Below are 20,325 nucleotides of genomic sequence, written 5' to 3' on the forward strand. Positions count from 1 at the left end.
GTAAAGCAATACGTTTCTTTTGACTGTGTTTATCATTATTTAGTTGGTTGTTATTTTGTTGGAAAAGGGGAGATGTGGCATAATCGTTGCTGTGTTATCGTGTTTAGTTCTTGCCATGCCACGGCCCTTGATTCGATGCCCTGCGCATGCGTGACATGCGCACATATGTATATATACTACGGAGCAATAAAGGCGGGGGTTCATTCCCGTTCATGTTCAAGACGGTGTCGTTCGACGCGGAAACACTACATGTACCACGGAGAGTTTGTGTAAGTTGCAATGGTGTGTTGAGGAATGCACTGTTCAGTTAGACGGGTGACCACAGCTGTGAACACGTGCCAATTAGTTTGTACACTACGGTGTTCGAAGCTCTCAAGGAAAATGCCGATAAAGAAAGACAGTGCATTAGTTATGGCCTGATAATTTGCTGTGTAGTAGTCTCGTATTATTTTTTTATTCTTGTTAGTTTCCAGACGGTCTAGTTTATTATCAAACTGTAGAAGCAAGGGGTCGCTAATTCCTGGCAGGTACGTTACAGGCGATACTATGTCGGGTCGATTAGTCAGGGCTAAATCTAGTGTATTCGCCGTGTTAGCTGCTATTCTAGTTGCCTGAGCGCAGATCTGCACGAGTGAGAATACGGAACACACACATGAAAAGTCGCGAGCTTGAGATGAGAGTGCGGATATTAAAGGGAGGTCGGTAATCCATGTTATGTTTGGTAACTTAATATCGCCAAGTACGAACAGCGGTGATGAAGGAAAGCGTGTTGCAACGATGTTAACAGCGTCATAAAGTTTGTTACTAAAGTTAGGTGACGACGAAGTTGGACGGTAGCATGTCCCTGTTACAACTTTCTGATGATTAAGTGTCATTGCTGACCATACTGATTCTAGATCAGTCTGCACGTGTATACATGATGATGGTATATCATTGGAAACTGCGAGAAGCACGCCGCCGCCTCTCTGGCGGCTACGATCAGAACGATAGGATGAGAAGCGATGAATATTGAAAAAGATATCAGCGCCGCAGACATGCGCAGTGAGCCATGTTTCCGCTAGCGCGATTATTTTAGCGGAACACGTGTCGATTGCTGATGTGAGTTGCACCTGTTAAGAACGCTTCTGATATTAGTAAAAAGAAGCGATACTGAAGCCGAGGATGTCTGACCACTACTCCTCACTCCTCCCAAAGAAGTGTTGGCAGAGATAGCGGCAGAGGGCGAGCTGGCATGTGCGCGTCTCGTATCAGTGCAAATGCGCAAGCATTGACGTGATTTGAGACACTTTTGTTGTCACGTCGTTGCCTTCTTGGTAGGCAATGCCAATCAGAAAGCAAAGGCTCCGAACTAGGCGCAACATTACAATAAAACTTCTCTAATTCTCTTTGTTGGCATCGTTCATTCGTCTTCCGTGTATCATGGGCGGCAGCGGAAGCAGCAGCGGCAGCGGCAGCGGCAGCAGCACCAGCAGCGGCGGCGGCGCCGCCTATATTTAGGTTCGATGCATAACGAAGGCCATTCTCCCTGCGATCTCCAATTGCCAGTGTTTTGCGCTAGCTAATTCCAGCTTGCAGCTGCAAATTTCTTGACTTCATCACCTCACCTAGTTTTTTTGACGCCATCGACTGCACTTCCCTTCCCTTGGTGCCCATAGTGCACCTCTAATGCCCGCCGGTTATCTACCCTATGTATTACATGGCCAGCCGAGCTCTATTTTTTTCTCTGTATGTCAACTGGAATATCGGCTACCCCATTTACTATCTGATCCACACCGCTCTCTTTCTGCCTCAACGTCTCCCCTAACATTTTTCGTTCGATGGTCGTTTGCATGGTCCTTAACTTGTTGTAGAGCTTCATTGTCATCCTCCAACTCTCTGCCGCATATGTCAGCAGTGGTATAACCCAATGACTGCACACTTTTCTTTCTCGCGACAGTGGAAAGCTCCTAATTAGGATTTCGAAGTGCCTGCCGTATGAACTCCAATCCATTTTTTTTCTTCTGTAAGCTTCCTTCTGTTGATCAGCGTCTCCTGTGGGTAGTTCACCTAGATAAACGTACTCCTCTAAAGACTCAAAAGGCTCACTGGCAATCCTGCATTCTTGTTCCCCTGCCAGGCTATTGAACATTGTCTTTGTCTTGTGCATATTATTCTTCAAACCCACTCTTACACTTTGCTGATTAAGATCATCAATAATTTGTTGTAATTTGTCATCAGTGTTTCAGAATGAGACAATGTCGTCTGCAAGCCGAGCGTTGGTGAGATATTCGCCGTTGATCGTCACTCCTAAACTTGAATACTTCTAAGCATGCAGTGAATAGCATTGGAGAGAATGTGTCCCCTTGCCTGAGAACTTTCTTGATAGGTAACTTTCGACTTTTCTTGTATAGAACCAACGTCGGTCCAGGTATAGTGGATGCTAAATATCGGATGTCATCACTCAATTGGAATCATTCTAACGTTATCTTTTCTTTGTCGTATTTTGTTCACTTGCAATCTTCGTCAGCTCGTCCTTGTCACGCCATTATAATTCTGTCGACTTCGCATCATCGTGAAGTCCTCGGAATGCCTTTACGTCATGCTGCTGTCAACATTGCGCCGTGGTCATGCCGGGGTCGTCCAGCCTTCGTGATTACATCATCACCGTTCCGGCTTCTTCACTATGCACTCGTCACTCCCGTCCTGGTTATATAGTGATCTTGGTTATATAGTGGTAGTTACTCTGACGTCGTCAATCAGTCGTGGCCATTAGATTGCGGTCATCCCACTTTTTAATCCGTTATTATTGCCAGTAATGACAGCATTCTTCGCGTCATTCATGGCATGCCATGGTGACACCTTTGTAATCATGCAGCGTCGGCTTAGCGCAATCGCCATGTAGCTGTGGTCTGTGTAGTGGTGGTTCTACCGTCGTCGCTTCGGCGTCGTGAATCTGTCGTCGTCGCTCACTCAGTCATCATCTTTTCACAGGCGTCATTCAAAGGTCGTGTTTGAAACGCATGGGAGCGGACATCAAGACAAACACGAAGACTTAGGGTACAAAAGATACGCGCAGTGCAAGCAATAAAACGAAAATAGTGAATATCTCTCTTTTTCTGAATATCCCGTCTACTGACAATTCGATTTTTGGAAGTCTAAGCAGCCATGAAGGACATTCGACGTGTGAGTTCCAAAATTCATTTCTTGGTGGTATGTGATCAATAGCTAGCACTTTACCAGATATATATATATATATATATATATATATATATATATATACATATATATATATATATATATGTGTATATATGCGGTATTGAGGGTACACACACGTCTATACAGATGGCTCCGGTACATCAACCTCTTCAACTTTATCAGTCATTAAACCGCACCTCAACAAACAAGAATAATTTAAGCTATCGCGTGCGACTTCGTCCACAACGGCTGAACTGTTCGCAATGCTATGTGCGATAAAATTTATATTGTCAGTAGCAGATGCGCAAATTTTCAACGATTCACAGACGGCTCTAACATCACTCTGCAGCACAAAAGGGAAAACATTCAGCGATAGTATAATATACGAGACACTTAAAAACTTCACAAAGGCAAGCGCAGCGAAACATGTAAGAGCATTTCAGTGGATACCAGGACATTGTAACAATCCTGGCAACACAGCCGCCGATGAAGCAGCACAACAAGCACACCTCAAAGACGACGTGGTTCTTCTTCCAATATCAAAGAATGAGTTACGTTGCTTTATGAGGACAACGTCTTTCAAAATGTGTAAAAACAATTGGTACAAGAATTCCAAGAGCTCGGACTTATACCATTGAATTCAAATTTTCATTATCATTAGACAGAACTATAGAAACCCTTATTCATCGATTAAGGCTAGGCACTGCCTACACAAAGGATTTCTTACACAGAATTGGCCGTGCGCAAACCGCCGAATGTGATTGTGGATTTGTAGACGAAGATATATAGTACTTCCTTCTAGATTTCCCACGTCACGACACACCAAGATGCCGACTTAAATCAACCCTAAATAAATTAGACCGCAGACCTTTAAGTTTAAAAGAACTTTCGGGTCCTTGGCCAACAACGTCATTGGAGAAGAGCGCTTTAAGAGCACTAAAGACTTTTTTTCAAGACAGCGGCATTGTTGGACGTTATTAACGCTTTTATTGTTCCTTTCATTTCATTGTCGCCGTATATGTGCATGTATTTGTGAATTACGTTATGTTAGCTGTTTTGTTTATGTTCTTTTTGTTTATGTTGACATTATGTTGACTGTTTTTACGAGAGACTTTGTCACTAGGTGACAGTATCGTTTGTATTTTTGAGACATCCATCTACATATCTGTGGAGACATTTACCTTGTATACTGTATGTACCATGTGTTTATTACGTCATAGTATTTCTGTGAAAACGTTGCATGATTAAAATGGTGCGTATGGTGGGGGAATAAGAGGAAGAAATCTCTAAGAGAACGCCACGGACATCAAATTAAATTGATGTGTATCATCGAACGAGAACCTTGGTCGGGAGGCTTCTACGAAATAACAGTAACACGAACGAAACCAGCAATGAGTAAAATTATTGGTAGAGACTGTTGTCAAATAAGGAATGCAAACAATCACAACGGAAGTGTAATCAATCCTTATTAGGAGAGTGTTGACCGATGTGTACAGTGAACTGCATGAGCATTTGCTTGGAGCTTCAGCTGATATAATAGGTGAAAAACATAGGCTGAAAAATAGTACCGAATTTGAAAAGAAAGTGAGCAAATAAGTACTGTGGAGAAACACACAAAGATTGAGAAAGGATCGGTAGAAAAGGTGGAACAGAAAATACCTAAAAGTACATAGAGAGCAAAGCAACACAAGAGAGCAAGAAACTACAGTTGAACGATGGGATATCATTTTAACCTCTGCAACCACTCCTAGATCTTTCTGAATGCTGGCTGGAAGTATACCCTGGGGCAGAGGGGAAGACGCCCAGTAGCCTCTTTCATAAACCAAAGAAAAACTCTTTCGCAAACCTAAACAACATCTTGACACCCTTGGATGCTGCTTCCACTGATGAGAAGAAAAATTTTTCGCGACCCGGAAGTGATTGAGACTCATGGGAGCGGTTAAGAAGTTAAAAAGAAAGACTCTGGACCCTAAATGAAGTAGACAATAAAAGCAATAAATGAAAGATATATTTGATATCACTAGCATCGAACGCTGGTGTCTCGCTTCATTTCAGCGACAGTCGCCATTCCATCGCCTCGTCCCTCCTTGGTCGTCATTGCTTCTTCGCGCGAGTTCGTTTTACCTTCGTAATTTTCTAGTCGTCAGCATACCGTCATTGTCAAGCAGCTGCGTTCTCTCGGTGGTCGTCGTCTGCTGTTTTCAGGCCATGGAACTTTCATTGTATTCGTTCCATCATCATTATAGCGTTCGTATCTCATGGCCTTCAATAACCACTACTCTTCACAAGAGGCAAACAATAAATTAGCCGACAACCGAGAAGCACAGAAGTTACCAGCATACGCCACCCCAGTGCCGGGTAGCAAAACAGGACCTCGCTGCTGGTTAGCCTCTTTGCATTTTCTTTCTCTCTCTTTCTATTGTGCATTTATGTCCCCTGTAAATACACGGCTCGCCAGTATCTGAACATTTGCGTTGTTACGTTTACCTTATTGAACTTGCTTGACTGTGTAACGCAGACTTCAACATTAAACAGCTCTTTGGTCATAAAATCTTCATGGATAATATAATACTACACATGCATAATCTTTTGCTAGCATTTCGGTCATAAGGGTCACGTTCGCACATAATCTGCCATTTCCACAAGCATCACCGAAAGCTCCACTCAACACCTATTCCCGATCCGCCAATTTTCGCAACTGTTGGTGACTTGTAATGCCTCTTGCTACCAGATTTCATCTACCAGTTTAGTGCCCCGTTAAAACAGCGCCCATGAGACCTGTCGGTTTCTGCCATGATGACAATCACTTCTCGTGCAGCTCATGCATAAGTTTCGTTACCAATTTTTTCAGCGTTCCAATTTTTTTCGGTGATTATCGATTCTCACTGATGAAGTCAGAAAGTACTATACTTTTGGTGATATTTTTTGACCTACTGTTTTTATCTGTTTTGTACCACGCGCCGTTTTATTTGAGTAATGCTATTCGTCCAAATGAAAAGATATGTTTAAAAATATTTTATCAGACTTCACTACGCCATGTAGTGCACTGTCGCAGGCTTTAACAAGTGCACACTTTAACAGAAAGACGAAAGAAAGGCATACACGTGTGCTTGTTATGGACTACTTATGCCCTGCTTTGGATGTATATAGGAGTAGTTTCGCTGTTGAGATATTCCTGGTGAGCTGTACATCTGGCGCCAACAAAAGTTGTACTATATTATACTTATGTCATTCATTTAGTTTGCAGATATTCAATGGAAAGGTTTCCTTTCTCTACCTAAATTAAACTAGCGTATCCAGAAAAACCAATAAAAGAAGACGAAGCATATCGAATTACACCCCACGCCGTTGAGTTTCTTCATTTAAATTTTTATGTGCTTTATCCGTACGCTTGAGAAAACGTAATGGTTACGCAGAAATGTGTTATAGTAAACTTATCCTGATTACCTGGAACACTGTTTTTCCACATATTTCCATTTCATTCTGAACAGTGCTTCAAACACGTATACTCCACACGCTTAAACATTGTATGAGGTGATTTGGGGATTACTTTATGCACGAACCAGCTGTTACAGCACGAACCTGCTGTTACAACCATCCCGTCGTGTGATGCATTTTTACCGCGTTCGACATGTGAACTGATGATTCGTGATGTGTACATTCACCTTGCAGCAAAAATCTGTCTTCTGTCATGGTTTTCTATCTTTTTTCTTCTCTCGTTTTTCAAACCACGTGCAATCTTTTCTGCAAATGCTCTTTTTGTTGTATAAAGCGTTGTTGTACAAACCTGATACAACCATCTCGTCATGCGTTTTTCCCTCTTTTTCTGTGTTAGTTATGTGTCGTATTTTTTGTAAAACTTGTCCTTGCTGTATATGGTGTTGCTCTACGAACCTACTGTAACCATTCCGCCGCACAGTTTTTTATTATTGTTGTTTTTGCTTTCACAGTGAGCCAATTCCGAGAAATGATATTGTCCTTGCGCTGCAGGAACGCAGAAGTTGTTCTCGAAATTTGATTTCACATAGGGCCACTGGAAAGTCCCCAGGGCCTCTGACAGCCGCGTAAGAAGGCATATTCAAGAATGTCGGTGCTCTGCCACTTCAAGTATACGCATTTTGGTATTAAGATGGCCTCAGCGATCTTTGCACGCCTTCTGAGGACAGTTCTCACTTCATTTCATTTCATTTTATTACCTTAAAGACCCCATTTGGAGTATTACATAAGGGGTGGTTAACATGTGGATACAAGAAAAGGCAGGTGTTACATTGAAATACAAGTTTGAACAGTTTCTAGAAATTGTGAATGACATGTGATGGCAGCGACATTGAAGGGTAGGTCGTTGCAGTCCTTGACAGCTCGAGGAAAAAATGCATACCTACTGAACCTGCATCGCAATTTTGACGACGTCGTAATCGCTACCACCACCTGGCAAGAACACATGGAGGCCTTGCGACTTGCCTTCGAGAGAACCAGGAGTGTAAACCTCACAATGAAACCGAGCAAGTGTGACATCGGACATCGTACTATTACATTCGTCGGAGATTGCATTGGAGACGGGAAAGTAAAACCAATGCTAAAAATGCTGCACAAGATTCCAGCCGCTAAGCACCCAAATACTAAGGAAGCTTAGCAGAATGCGTTGTTGGGCAAGTTGGTTCATTGTATTGGAAAGAATGGATGCGCTTTGTAGACGATCACAAAGAAGAAGACGGGACAGGCGCATGTCCCGTCTTTGCGGGACAGGCGCATGTCCCATCGTTTTGCACCTGTCCCGTTGTTTTGCACCTGTCCCGTCTTCTTTCTTGTGATCGTCTACAAAGCGCATCCAATCTTTCCAAATACTAGGGAAGCTGTACAATCTTTTCTTGGTTCAACCGGCTACTATAGGAAATTTGCTCCAAACTACGCTGAAATTGCCAAGCCCATTACTGAACTAACAAAGAAACCTCAAAGCCACGTACAGTGAACTCTCACTTGAGCGAATTTCAAAGGACCGAAGGAAATAGTTCACTTAACTGAAATTTCACTAAACTGAATATTCACTAGACCGACATAAGACATGGCATACAGAGTCAAAAGTTTGAAGTGCAATCATGGAGCAAAAGACATGACATCCATAGTGTTAGAAATGTGTGAAATGGAATTTGTACTTGTCAACAAATACAAGGTTCATAACAGTTATAATGCTGCCTTTCTCACTTAGAAGAACTCTGTAATCTTCTTCTGCACTTGTACTTTTAAAGCACAGGAAGTAAAAAAACTGTCCAAAGAGTCAATGTTTTTGTACAATTCTTCTGGCACAGCTTGCTGTTGAGACACAGTCTCTCAACTTTCCAGTGTACCCTACAACCTAAGCTAGAGTTATAGGGCTTGAAACTGGCTCGGCGGTTGCCTCTTCTTCGTCTCTTCGTCTTCTTCGCCTCTTCGAAAGAAAGAGACGACGACCATGCCACGACTAGCCGTTCAGAAAAAAACACACACCACGTGGTTTGTGGTGTGACAGATCGCCGCTTAGCTCTGGCGGCGTTGTAGGCCAGCTATCTTACTTTGTTCATGGCCTCCGAGATTACGTGCTTGCTCGTTTTGTGTGGGCGATCTCGGAGTCGATGCCTCGTTGCCATTCGTTTTCCGCGCCGCCACTTTGCCCCAGGGGCGCTGTAGCGCCAGCGACGTTACATTGCCGCTGGAACGGCGGTTTGATGAGGCCGGGCATCGGTCCTGATCGTAAAAATAAACCTTGGTCCTCTGAGCGAGTTCGTTAAACTGAAATATTGATTGTTCCGAAATTAGTTTAGGTGAAACATTTTTGCATAGAATCTATAAGAAAACTGCCGGGGATTTTTAAAAAGTTCGTTATTCTGAAATATTCGATAAATCGACGTTCGTACAACTGAGAGTTTACTGTAGTATGTTGGGGACCGACGCAGGAATAGCATTGAATGTGCTCAAGGACAAGCTCGCCGCTAGTGTGATACTTCAAGCACCTGACATCAAGAAGCCATTCGTGTTTCCCACGCATGCCTCAAACATAAGTATAGCTGCTTTCCTCCTGCACTCGGGCACTGAGTACGTTTTGCATCCCGTTGCTTATGCTAGTCGCAGCGTACTGCCTTGAGAAACACGTTATTCTACAGTAGAGCATGAATGTTTGGATCCGGTGTGAGCTGTTAAAAAGTTTTACGTTTAACTGTGCAGCAAAACATTAATTAATCAGTTCGGCCATCAGTCACTGCAGTACTTACAGCCAACCAAACATGAAATTATCCGGGTTCTACGATGGAGCTTGTTGATACAAGGTTACTGCTTTAACGTCAAATACATAAAATGGTCGGGCTATGTAGGAGCAGACTACTTAAACCGCATATGAACTGTATCGCCCTCTAGGCTATCACGTTTGATATCACATAAAGAATTCTGTTTCTCGTTTTGTTCTGTTTTAAAAGATACTAACTGTTCCTGTTAAGCCACGTACTAAACTTGTTGTGGTGCCTCTGATGCATTTCATGCTGCCTGCATATATGTATGGGCGCAAACGTATCCGCAGAGATAGTGACCGGTCAAGCAGACGGCAACCACCTGAAACCCGGGAAGATAGCCAAAGGAAGCTTTGATCCAAATGCCGGTGACCTAATGTGTAGAGGATCCGGCAAATGCCCTGGTTCAAATCTGGCCACGAACGGCACTTTTCTTTTTTTCTTTATACAAGTAAATTAAATGATGCTTGCTTTCTCATGTCGACTTCCGAATCTCCCGATCTCTTCCCACAAACTTTCTACATACACTGAGCTACCTCACGAAGCCTCGTGGAATTCGGCAAACGCTGAAAAGCTGAAGAAAGAAAGAGGCGACGAAAGCTGGACTTTAAGAACGAGCGCTAAAATTTGGATCAGCAATATCACTATGCTTACAAGAGCCCTACTAGGCAGTAGCACACGGACGTGAGCGGCAACTTTTCCAATACGCTGAACGCGCAAGAATCTGAACGCGCACAACTCCTTTTCAAATTCATTGACTATGAAACAAATATGAGGTATAGCTCCACAGAACAATGAGCATAGTCATTGAAAATATTAAATAGAGAGAATGCCTATTAACACAGAAATACGAAAAAAAGGATCATCGGTGTGGTTACTGTGCCCAGCACACAAAAAAAATATGCAGACCTAACGCGCATGGTGCAATCCAGGTAACACGAAGCTTCACTGAAGCACAATGTTTCTATTTCAACATTTTTTTCGCTAGATTTACCTACTTTTCGGTTGCTTTAGCGAAAAATATTTAGCGAGCGACCATATTTCTCTACCGATGTGGCACATCTATTAGCGAAATTGTATCGAATACAAGGTTAAAAATATGTTTGCCTCAAAAAATTATTTCTCGAGGGCGACGTATTGCTCAAAAGCTACAGAAAGGCGGCAAAAATTGGCAATAGGCCTTGTAAGCATAACAAAGTGGTGGAGGTCAGTGCTGTCGCAGGACATATGCGCGCTTAATTGCGTGGAGGCACAAATGCTTTGTGTTGTTCTCTCCGAAAAGAAAATTTCTCCATTGTTTCTCCATCCTTGTGGATTCTGCACTTTCTCTAAGCAAGTTCTGTTTTTGACACCCGCATTCGTATCAGTAAATGAACTTGCCATATCTAACTGTCATAAATTCATAATTATTAATGAATACTGAATGCCATAATTTAAACCATAAATTCCGGGGCTTTACTTGCTACAACCACGACTTGATTATGAGGCAGGCCCTAGTGAGGGAATCCATAATAATCGTGACCACATGGGGTTTCTTAACGTGCACCCGTTGTATGGTACACGGACGCTTTTGCATTTCACCGCCATCGAAATGCAGCAGCGGCGGCCAGGATTCAATCCAGTGCCCTCGGAGTTGTAGCCGATACCATAGCGAATATTGCACTAGGGCGGGTACGGTATGATGAGTGGGTATGGTGAGCGTTAGAACTCAACAGTTGAATAATTGGGAAGACCAAAAATAGGAAGGCGTACATATCGGACTGGCTATACCCGTTTACCCGAATATGAACACCTCACTTTCGTGAATTACGCCTTGCTAATAAATCGCTACTCCACGGAGCTTTCCGGTAGACCAAGGGGCGGAAAGATAGTATTTGACCTTTATAAACGTAATGAATTTGTCATTGCTTGGTTAACAATGTGGCTAAAACCTTGCCTTGTACTTTATTTCTCCTTTTGCGAGTGCCGAAAGTTATGGAAAGTTTGCAGGCATAATGTGGGCGAAATGTGTCTTTGTGATATGAAATACGTGGCCCTTCTTCTTTTCAGCAGTGCAGGAATTGTAAACTGAAACTTTGAAGGTAAACGCAGGATTACCGCTATCATTGCGCGCTGTTCTTATCTTTAAATGCATTGCTAACACAAAAATATGTTCCACCCTGCTGGAAAACTCACTGGTCTACTCTTCACCTGCACGCTCACAAGATAAACCTGAGATAATTTGGTGGATGTGTTAGGTCGTGTTGGCTCTAGTGCAAAACCCAGTATCCAGTGTCATGCCAGATTAGGGCCACAGTGTCGCGCGCATGATGCTGGGGCATTGAGCAGGCGCGAGATACTGGGAGGCGCTAGGTACTGGAGCGAAAACCAGCTGTAGAGCTAGAAATACGCGGTGCCTGACTGACGCATATATCTTTTTGGATACGCAAAGCAAGAAAGAGCGTTTTAAAGCAACAAAATTAAGGCAAATATGCCACTATCCGTATTCGATAGTCTTACCTATTGATCCAAGCCCAGTACATTATCACTACACTACGCCAGCAGAGCGCAATTTGTAAATAATTTGCCCTATCAAGACTCAAGCGCTGTTTCAGTTTCGCACAGGCATGTCTATCGTAGATAATGTTGATGCGCTTTGGCCCCGCAACTAAAAATTACGCCTGCAGAAGAATATTATCGGAAAATAAAGCGGGGTTGGAGTGAATATGGCAGGTATTAGCGAATTCTGACTGGAAGCTTACCATTGTCGTTAAAAAGGAAAGTGCACAATCATTGTGTGCTGTCGGTGCTAACATAGGGACATAAACTTGGAGGTTAACAAAGAAGCTTGAGAACAAGTTAAGGACCCGCAAAGATCGATACAGCGAAAATATATTCTATGCGTGACGTTAAAGGACAGAAATAGAGGGATGTGGGTCAGAGAGCGAATGGGGATAGCCGATATTCCTGAAGACAATAAGAGAAAAAATGGAGCTGGGGACGCACTGTAGCGCGTAGGCCAGATAACCAATGCCCATTAGAGTGACAGAATAGATGCAAATGGAAGAGAAGCGTAGTCAGGACAGAAGAAAACTAAGGGGGGAGGGGGGGGGGGGGGGCTGATGAAGAAATCTGTAGGCGCAAGTTGGAATGAGCTAGCGCAAGACAGGGGCCATTGGAGATCGTAACGAGAGACCTTCTTCCCGGAGACGACGTAAATATTTGATGGTGATGATGATAACGATCACGACTACGACGACGACGAAGATGATGATCTATACACCACAGAGGAACGTAACCATTCCGGAGGAATGACCAGGTGGTCACATACCGAACAGCTACAGCAGCAGAACTGAATTAAATGAGTGAATCCGTTATGCAGGAAACAATACTTTTGTGGAGAAAGGAGCTGGCGCTTACTGGCGCTGCTTCGTCGGCAAGCATCACCCAACAGTCACCACAAGCCCAGAATTGCAGGCAAAGGAAAATTCGCCAAAAATAATACAACTCGAGCCCTACAGCACAAATCATATTGGCGACAATAAGGGCATAATTCTTTTTCATATTTCATGGGGTAAAAATAGAAAACAGTAACACTACTGCTCTAGTGAAAACGGCAAGAGCAACCGACAGCAATGCTCACAGTAATTGCCTGTTTCACCGTATACTGCACAAACAAGACTGACCTAAACTTTAGCAGCAACTGTGCTACAACAGAACGTCTTTGCCGCACTTTCCGGACCGAGAGGCAAAGCCGCCGTCGCTTTGGCGTCTAGTACTCACCGCCGTCCGAAGATAGCGTCTGATGTCCGCGAAGCCCAAACCACAATGCTGGCTATACAGCGCAAGAAGAAAAAAAATCTATTTAGAAAAAGCTAGCACGTGGGCGGCGGGTGGTTGATAATAAGTATGCTGCAACAGAACGTGGCCGTGGAACACAAGCCGCTTGTGCGAGGAGGTTCAACTGATATAAGATTAGTCTACCGCAGGGAATAGCAAGAAAAGAGAGATACGGCGCCTTTCGCTACTGCGTCCATAGCGCGAGAGAATGGAGCTCCCACCATTGAAACATGTTTCGCCGGAATGTCATGGTATCTATCCAGCGATAAAACTTGGCGCTGGTGGCATGCCCGTTGCCTAGAGGTTTGTGGGATAGTAGGTAACCTAAGTGGGATTTCCACTGGAGGCTTTGAGGTGACCCTCAAAATACTGGTTAAAGAAAATACGTCTAGCGGCCCAACCTTTACACTTTGATCACTTTGGGGCAATATTTCTAAAACACTAAGATGCACCTGAATGGTAGAAATAACGAGTTTCGAAACACATTCCATGCGCCGCGTCTAAGGTACAGGACCACACTACCGTACACTTCGACCCGGATGTCACGCCGCGTGTAAATTTTTTTTCGGCCACTATTCTTGAAGAGAACACAAGTTTTGCTTCTTCAGAGGGAGGGCGATATTTCGTTTACTGAAACCTTGAAAACAAGAAAAGAAACAAAAAAGGGAATATTAAAATATTCAAAATCTATATTCGTTGTGGTGCATCAAGATGAATGTGTGCCGAACCTGATGCAAGATCAGCGGGGTAGTATAAATAAATGCGGTAATTGCTCATGCATATGCAAATACCTTGCTTTAAAATAAATCGTAAGTGCTATATATAAACTTGCATTTCAGTTTTGCAGATTGGTTGTTCTCACTACACATTGAGAAGCTCTTGTTCCATTCGCGTTATTGTTAAATAATATTTTTTTTCATTGAAATGACATGAAGGAAAATGGTAGTATATTAAAGTTCTTTAACGCTTATTTTTTGTTCTTTTTCTGTTTAAGACCTCTTCTAAGAATACCTTCAATTATTCATTGTTGTGTTTAATGCACGAACAGTAGCATCTGAACATTCGAGATGATAGTGTGATGTTTACTTTTTCTTTTATTGATATTGTCACGTAATTGTGACGGCTGTTAGGATCGGCCTGCAGCTATTTCAGCACGCTGCAGGTGCGTCGATCAATCCGGGGTGGTGGCGCCCTTCAGAGAACCAGCGAGGATAGCGCTAACCAACCGTGAATTTCCTTTGGAGGACTGCGGACTACGGCAGCTCTGGAATTAAGGGGCGCCGGCTGGGTTCGGGCGTGACCAGCTGACTACGGGGACGCAGGACACTGGATACCACGACGACTGCGCTGCAAAGGTCGTCCACCCTCGGAAAGAGCACTGAAACCTGTGTAGCACGTGTCTATGAGCGCTCCTCCTCCAAAAGGGCGGGTAGTTTACGATGCCGTCGAACGATGACTTCGAATGGAGTGCTTATAAGCAGTGTGCTCGTCGTCGTGCTCTGTGCTCGTCAATGTACTCGTAAGTTGTGTGCTCGTTTGCTGTATGCTTCGTCTTGCGGGCACCATTTGGGAGTCACGCTAGACTGTGTAAATGTATCCCATGTTCAAATGTAAATAATGTAAATAAACCCTGTTCACCTAGTTCCTCCCGAGTTCCTTCCTACGACCTCCAACTCTTACCAATGTTGGCAGCGGCGAGATCTTCCGACAACTCCTACAACTGGTAACAGCGGTGGGATCGTCCGACGAATCTAATACGGCAAAGAACACAGTGGCAATAATATGAATGACGAAACTAACTTTTATTGAGCGAAACTGTGCCCACAAAAACAGGCTGCAATTAAAGCACAACGGTAGCGGCCAACGCAGTCGGCCGTCATTGGAAATCTGATCAGCGGGTCAAGCACGTCAGCTTTTATATATGAGCCATGCATCTTTCCAGAGTAATCGGTGGTGCCCGCATGTGTTCCAGAAAGTGCTACACCAGTCGCGTCGCGCATAATTCAATCAGATTACACGAGGTTCGGCGACAACAGGCAGCAGATAGAACAATCGATAACATTCCAGAAATTTTCGACACGTGCAGGCGCGTCCTGCGCTGCGCCATAACACTTCTTAGACGGTGAAAAGCGGTCACCCGTAAATGTATGCACGTACAGGTGTCAATATAGCGATGCAAGACTCGACGAAGATTGGAAGGCAGCACATCTCAACAGACAACTAAATGTCCGTGGTTGCTCCACGGATGCAACAGGACTACTAATCACGACACTAGTTGCACACAAGCGTGGATGTGCACACAGCACGGCTAGTGCTGCTAGCCGAACATGGTAGAACCGGTGGAGAGATCTGAAAGATGCACAATGAAGTTCCTGACCAGTGCAGTAAAAATAGCGCGTTATAAAAATGATCCATGCTCCCAATGTGTAACAAGGTCGTGGCAGTTGCACTGAAACCTTTTATTTTCCACAGTGCTTCTCGATTTCACCCGTTTTTGTTTCTGTTGTCCGGTGCTGTCTTAGAAAAAAAATACCTAAGCCGCTCTTATTCAGCACCATTCCTCTCTGGAGTCCTTTGTGTGCTATCACCTACGCACTCGAAAAAAATGTCGGTTTCGTCCGAACGGCCAAGCATCGATAGCGATAGAAAATTGCTAGACACCTATACGAAGCAAGGATAGTAGTTTTATGAGCAGTATAAACTTGTAAACATTCACTAACGAAATTAAGAAGCAAAATGTCACACGGGGACATGCAAATATGAACACGTCTTACTCGAAGACCGCGGAAAGTCGCTGTCAAAACCCTGGAAGAAGCACGGCAGCAGCAGCGAGCGAATGGACATTAGTGCTGCCTCTCGCTTCAGCGCGAAGTAAGCGGCGAATTAAGCTACCAGCACTCGGCGCGCACCCTGTCCCATTACAGATCGCTTTCAAGATAGGGCCCCCACTGTTACGCTATACGCAGTAGCCGCCGAAGTAAAACACCCCCTTCCACCCCCTCCCCCAGGTGTCTTGCGCTTTCGTCCCTCGAGCGTGAGAGATGGAGGCGTCATCGTGGGCTCACCCTCACACTCTTTCACTCGTACGTATGGCCTACGGCACGCGACGGCGACGCTATCGCACTTGGATTTAATGCGGAATAGCACGATGACGGCGACGGCACAAATGCGCGTGGAGTGTTAATATATTTGCTGTCGCAATAGAAAAAATCGGTAGAGACTTTTAAGACTACTTAGGTGTGGGAACGCGAAATCGTTAAAGTCGCTTTGGTGAAATGTCCTTTGTTCTGCGCGTTGCTTGTCCGCGCAAATTCTCGCCTGCGTCCGTCTGCACGCACTGCAGGGCGTTGCAACCTACGCCTGCAGTGGATCCCCTCGCACGTCGGAGTCGCGGGCAACGAGACGGCGGACCAGCTGGCCAGGCGCGCACACGACCCGTCGACCGCGCTGACAGACCGGGTGAGCTCGCTGGATACAGCGCGACTCCACTTCAGACGGGAGCTCGCGCTCCGCCATCCCGACGACCGAGTTACGCAGGGGCGCCCACCGCGCTATCTCCCGCAGACCGGATTCACTAGGCGCGAACGCGCCTTCCTCCTCGCCCTTCGTACCGGTTCTGTGTGGCCCGCCGAGCGGCGGCATCGACTGCGTGGAGCCCCCTCTCCCCTTTGCGGCGACTGCGGCGCGATCGAGACACTCCAGCACCTGCTATGTGAGTGCCACAACTTTTCGCTCGCGCGCGCGTCCCTTGCCCGTGTTTACCAGGGGCACGGCCTGCCGTGCGACACCGTGACTGAACTCCTGCACCCCTCGGGCTGCCCTTCACGACACAGGACACTTCTACGTGTGCTCCTGACATTCGCCGAGGCTGTCGGCCTCGCCGACCGCCTTTAGCTCCATCCCATTTCCGCGGCGTGCTGCTGTTTCTGGTGCTCTTTCTCTCCCCCTACTTTCATTCCCTACCCCCTGTGCAGCGCGGTTGAGGTGTCCTCTGCTGAGAGACAGTTACTGCGCTGCACTTTACCCCAACCTTTCCTCCCCATCATCAAGAATCTCCTTCTCTCTCTCTCTCTCTCTCTCTCTCTCTCGCCTGCGTTTTAACTGCAGCTTGGTAAGGCCAAATGAAAACGCGCCAAGCGTCTCAATGCGCTCGCTTGCCCGCGAGGAACTCGTAACTTGAAAAATGGCTCATCATCATCATCAGCCTAGTTACGCCCACTGCAGGGCAAAGGCCTCTCCCATACTTCTCCAACTACCCCGGTCATGTACTAATTGTGGCCATGTTGTCCCTGCAAACGTCTTAATGTCATCTGCCCACCTAACTTTCTGCCGCCCCCTGCTACGCTTCCCTTCTCTTGGAATCCAGTTCGTAGCTCTTAGTGACCATCGGTTATCTTCCCTCCTCATTACATGTCCGACCCATGCCCATTTGTTTTTCTTGATTTCAACTAAGATGTCGTTTACCCGCGTTTGTTGCCTCACACAATCTGCTCTTTTCTTATCCCTTAACGTTACACCCATCATTCTTCTTTCCATAGCTCGTTGCGTCGTTCTCAATTTCAGCAGAACCCTTTTCGTAAGCCTCCAGGTTTCTGCCCCATATGTGAGTACTGGTAACACACAGCTATTGTACACTTTCCTTTTGAGGGATAGTGGCAACCTACTGTTCATGATTTGAGAATGCCTGCCAAACGCACCCCAACCCATTCTTATTCTTCTGGTTATTTCAGTCTCATGATCCGGATCCGTGGTCACTACCTGCCCTAAATAGATGTATTCCCTTACCACTTCCAGTGTTTCGCTACCTATCGTAAACTGCTGTTCTCTTCCGAGACTGTTAAACAGTACTTTAGTTTTCTGCAGATTAATTTTCAGACCCACCCTTCTGCTTTGCCTCTCCAGGTCAGTGAGCATGCATTGCAATTGGTCTCCTGAGTTACTAAGCAAGGCAATATCATCAGCGAATCGCAAGTTGCTAAGGTATTCTCCATCGACTTTTATCCCCAATTCTTCCCACTCCAGGCCTCTGAATACCTCCTGTAAACATGCTGTGAATAGCATTGGAGATATCGTATCTCCCTGTCTGACGCCTTTCTTTATAGGGATTTTGTTGCTTTCTTTGTGGAGGACTACGGTGGCTGTGGAGCCGCTATAGATATCTTCCAGTATATTTACATATGGTTCATCTACACCCTGATTCCGTAATGCCTCCATGACTGCTGAGGTTTCGACTGAATCAAACGCTTTCTCGTAATCAATGAAAGCTATATATAAGGGTTGGTTATATTCTGCACATTTCTCTATCACTTGATTGATAGTGTGAATATGGTCTATTGTTGAGTAGCCTTTACGGAATCCTGCCTGGTCCTTTGGTTGACAGAAGTCTAAGGTGTTCCTGATTCTATTTGCGATTACCTTAGTAAATACTTTGTAGGCAACGGACAGTAAGCTGATCGGTCTATAATTTTTCAAGTCTTTGGCGTCCCCTTTCTTATGGATTAGGATTATGTTAGCGTTCTTCCAAGATTCCGGTACGCTCGAGGTTATGAGGCATTGCGTATACAGGGTGGCCAGTTTCTCTAGAACAATCTGACCACCATCCTTCAACAAATCTGCTGTTACCTGATCCTCCCCAGCTGCCTTCCCCCTTTGCATAGCTCCTAAGGCTTTCTTTACTTCTTCTGGCGTTACCTGTGGGATTTCGAATTCCTCTAGGCTATTCTCTCTTCCACTATCGTCGTGGGTGCCACTGGTACTGTATAAATCTCTATAGAACTCCTCAGCCACTTGAACTATCTCGTCCATATTAGTAACGATATTGCCGGCTTTGTCTCTTAACGCACACATCTGATTCTTGCCTATTCCTAGTTTCTTCTTCACTGTTTTTAGGCTTCCTCCGTTCCTGAGAGCCTGTTCAATTCTATCCATATTATAGTTCCTGATGTCCGCTGTCTTACGCTTGTTGATTAACTTAGAAAGTTCTGCCAGTTCTATTCTAGCTGTAGGATTAGAGGCTTTCATACATTGGCGTTTCTTGATCAGATCTTTCGTCTCCTGCGATAGCTTACTGGTTTCCTGTCTAACGGCGTTACCACCGACTTCTATTGCGCACTCCTTAATGATGCCCATGAGATTGTCGTTCATTGCTTCAACACTAAGGTCCTCTTCCTGAGTTAAAGCCGAATACCTGTTCTGTAGTTTGATCCGGAATTCCTCTAGTTTCCCTCTTACCGCTAACTCATTGATTGGCTTCTTGTGTACCAGTTTCTTTCGTTCCCTCCTCAAGTCTAGGCTAATTCGAGTTCTTACCATCCTGTGGTCACTGCAGCGTACCTTGCGGCGTTCAATTGGAGAATAGCGGTGTTTATTTTATACACTCATTTTACATACTATAGACGTGGCGCCACCTCCTACCCATTGGCTGCGCCGTCAAGTGCCCAACGAAGCACGCACTAGGCACACATTTCGTCAACCAGTGGAGCCGCCATCGAGTCAGGGAAGCATGCTCGTCTGGCACCCCGGACCGGAGGCCCGGGCTGGATTCCCACTAAGACCGAAACTTACCTAATGCTCTTTTGAAGTGCATTAATTTACTTAGTTTGCAGGAATCTCCCTGATAAATTTAGCGTCACTTCGAGTAATTTTTGACGTGGTTTTACTCTTTGTCGTCGGCCATTTTTGGTGCCATCATTGTTCGGTCACGCCTCCGACTACAAGCAAGGATTTTCGCGGAATGGGACATATTATGCTTCCGCATTAAAACATCCAGCACAAAACCGGACGCATAAACGCTCGTAAACACACACACACACACACACACACACACACACACACACACACACACACACACACACACACACACACACACACACACACACACACACACGCACACGCACACACACACACACACACACACACACACATGCGAGCTTTATGTAGCGTCTGATAAGAGCCGTCTCAGCGCCCGCGACGTTAAGTCGATACGTACGGCGTCTGCTTCCGCCCTGCCTGCTCGCTGCCTCCCGCTTTGCTCCTAGATCTGCGTTAACTACAGCATCCTTGGCATGATGCGGGA

The 20,325-nt window shown here is 45.1% G+C and overlaps 1 protein-coding gene across 2 annotated transcripts in view; it reads right to left on the reverse strand.

Moving 5' to 3' along the window:
• The window catches only part of LOC126519173 (acetylcholinesterase-like), a 59,637-nt gene extending 46,375 nt beyond the window's left edge, over positions 1–13,262 (reverse strand). Inside the window, exon 1 of one of the 2 annotated variants that reach the window (XM_055065294.1) lies at positions 13,194–13,262. The gene's annotated coding sequence lies outside the window, so the exon portion shown is untranslated. The other variant, XM_055065296.1, reaches the window with a different exon arrangement.
• Between the last annotated feature and the right edge of the window lie 7,063 nt (positions 13,263–20,325).

The sequence above is a fragment of the Dermacentor andersoni genome, chromosome 10 (assembly GCF_023375885.2).
Source record: "Dermacentor andersoni chromosome 10, qqDerAnde1_hic_scaffold, whole genome shotgun sequence".
Lineage (NCBI taxonomy): Eukaryota > Metazoa > Arthropoda > Arachnida > Ixodida > Ixodidae > Dermacentor > Dermacentor andersoni.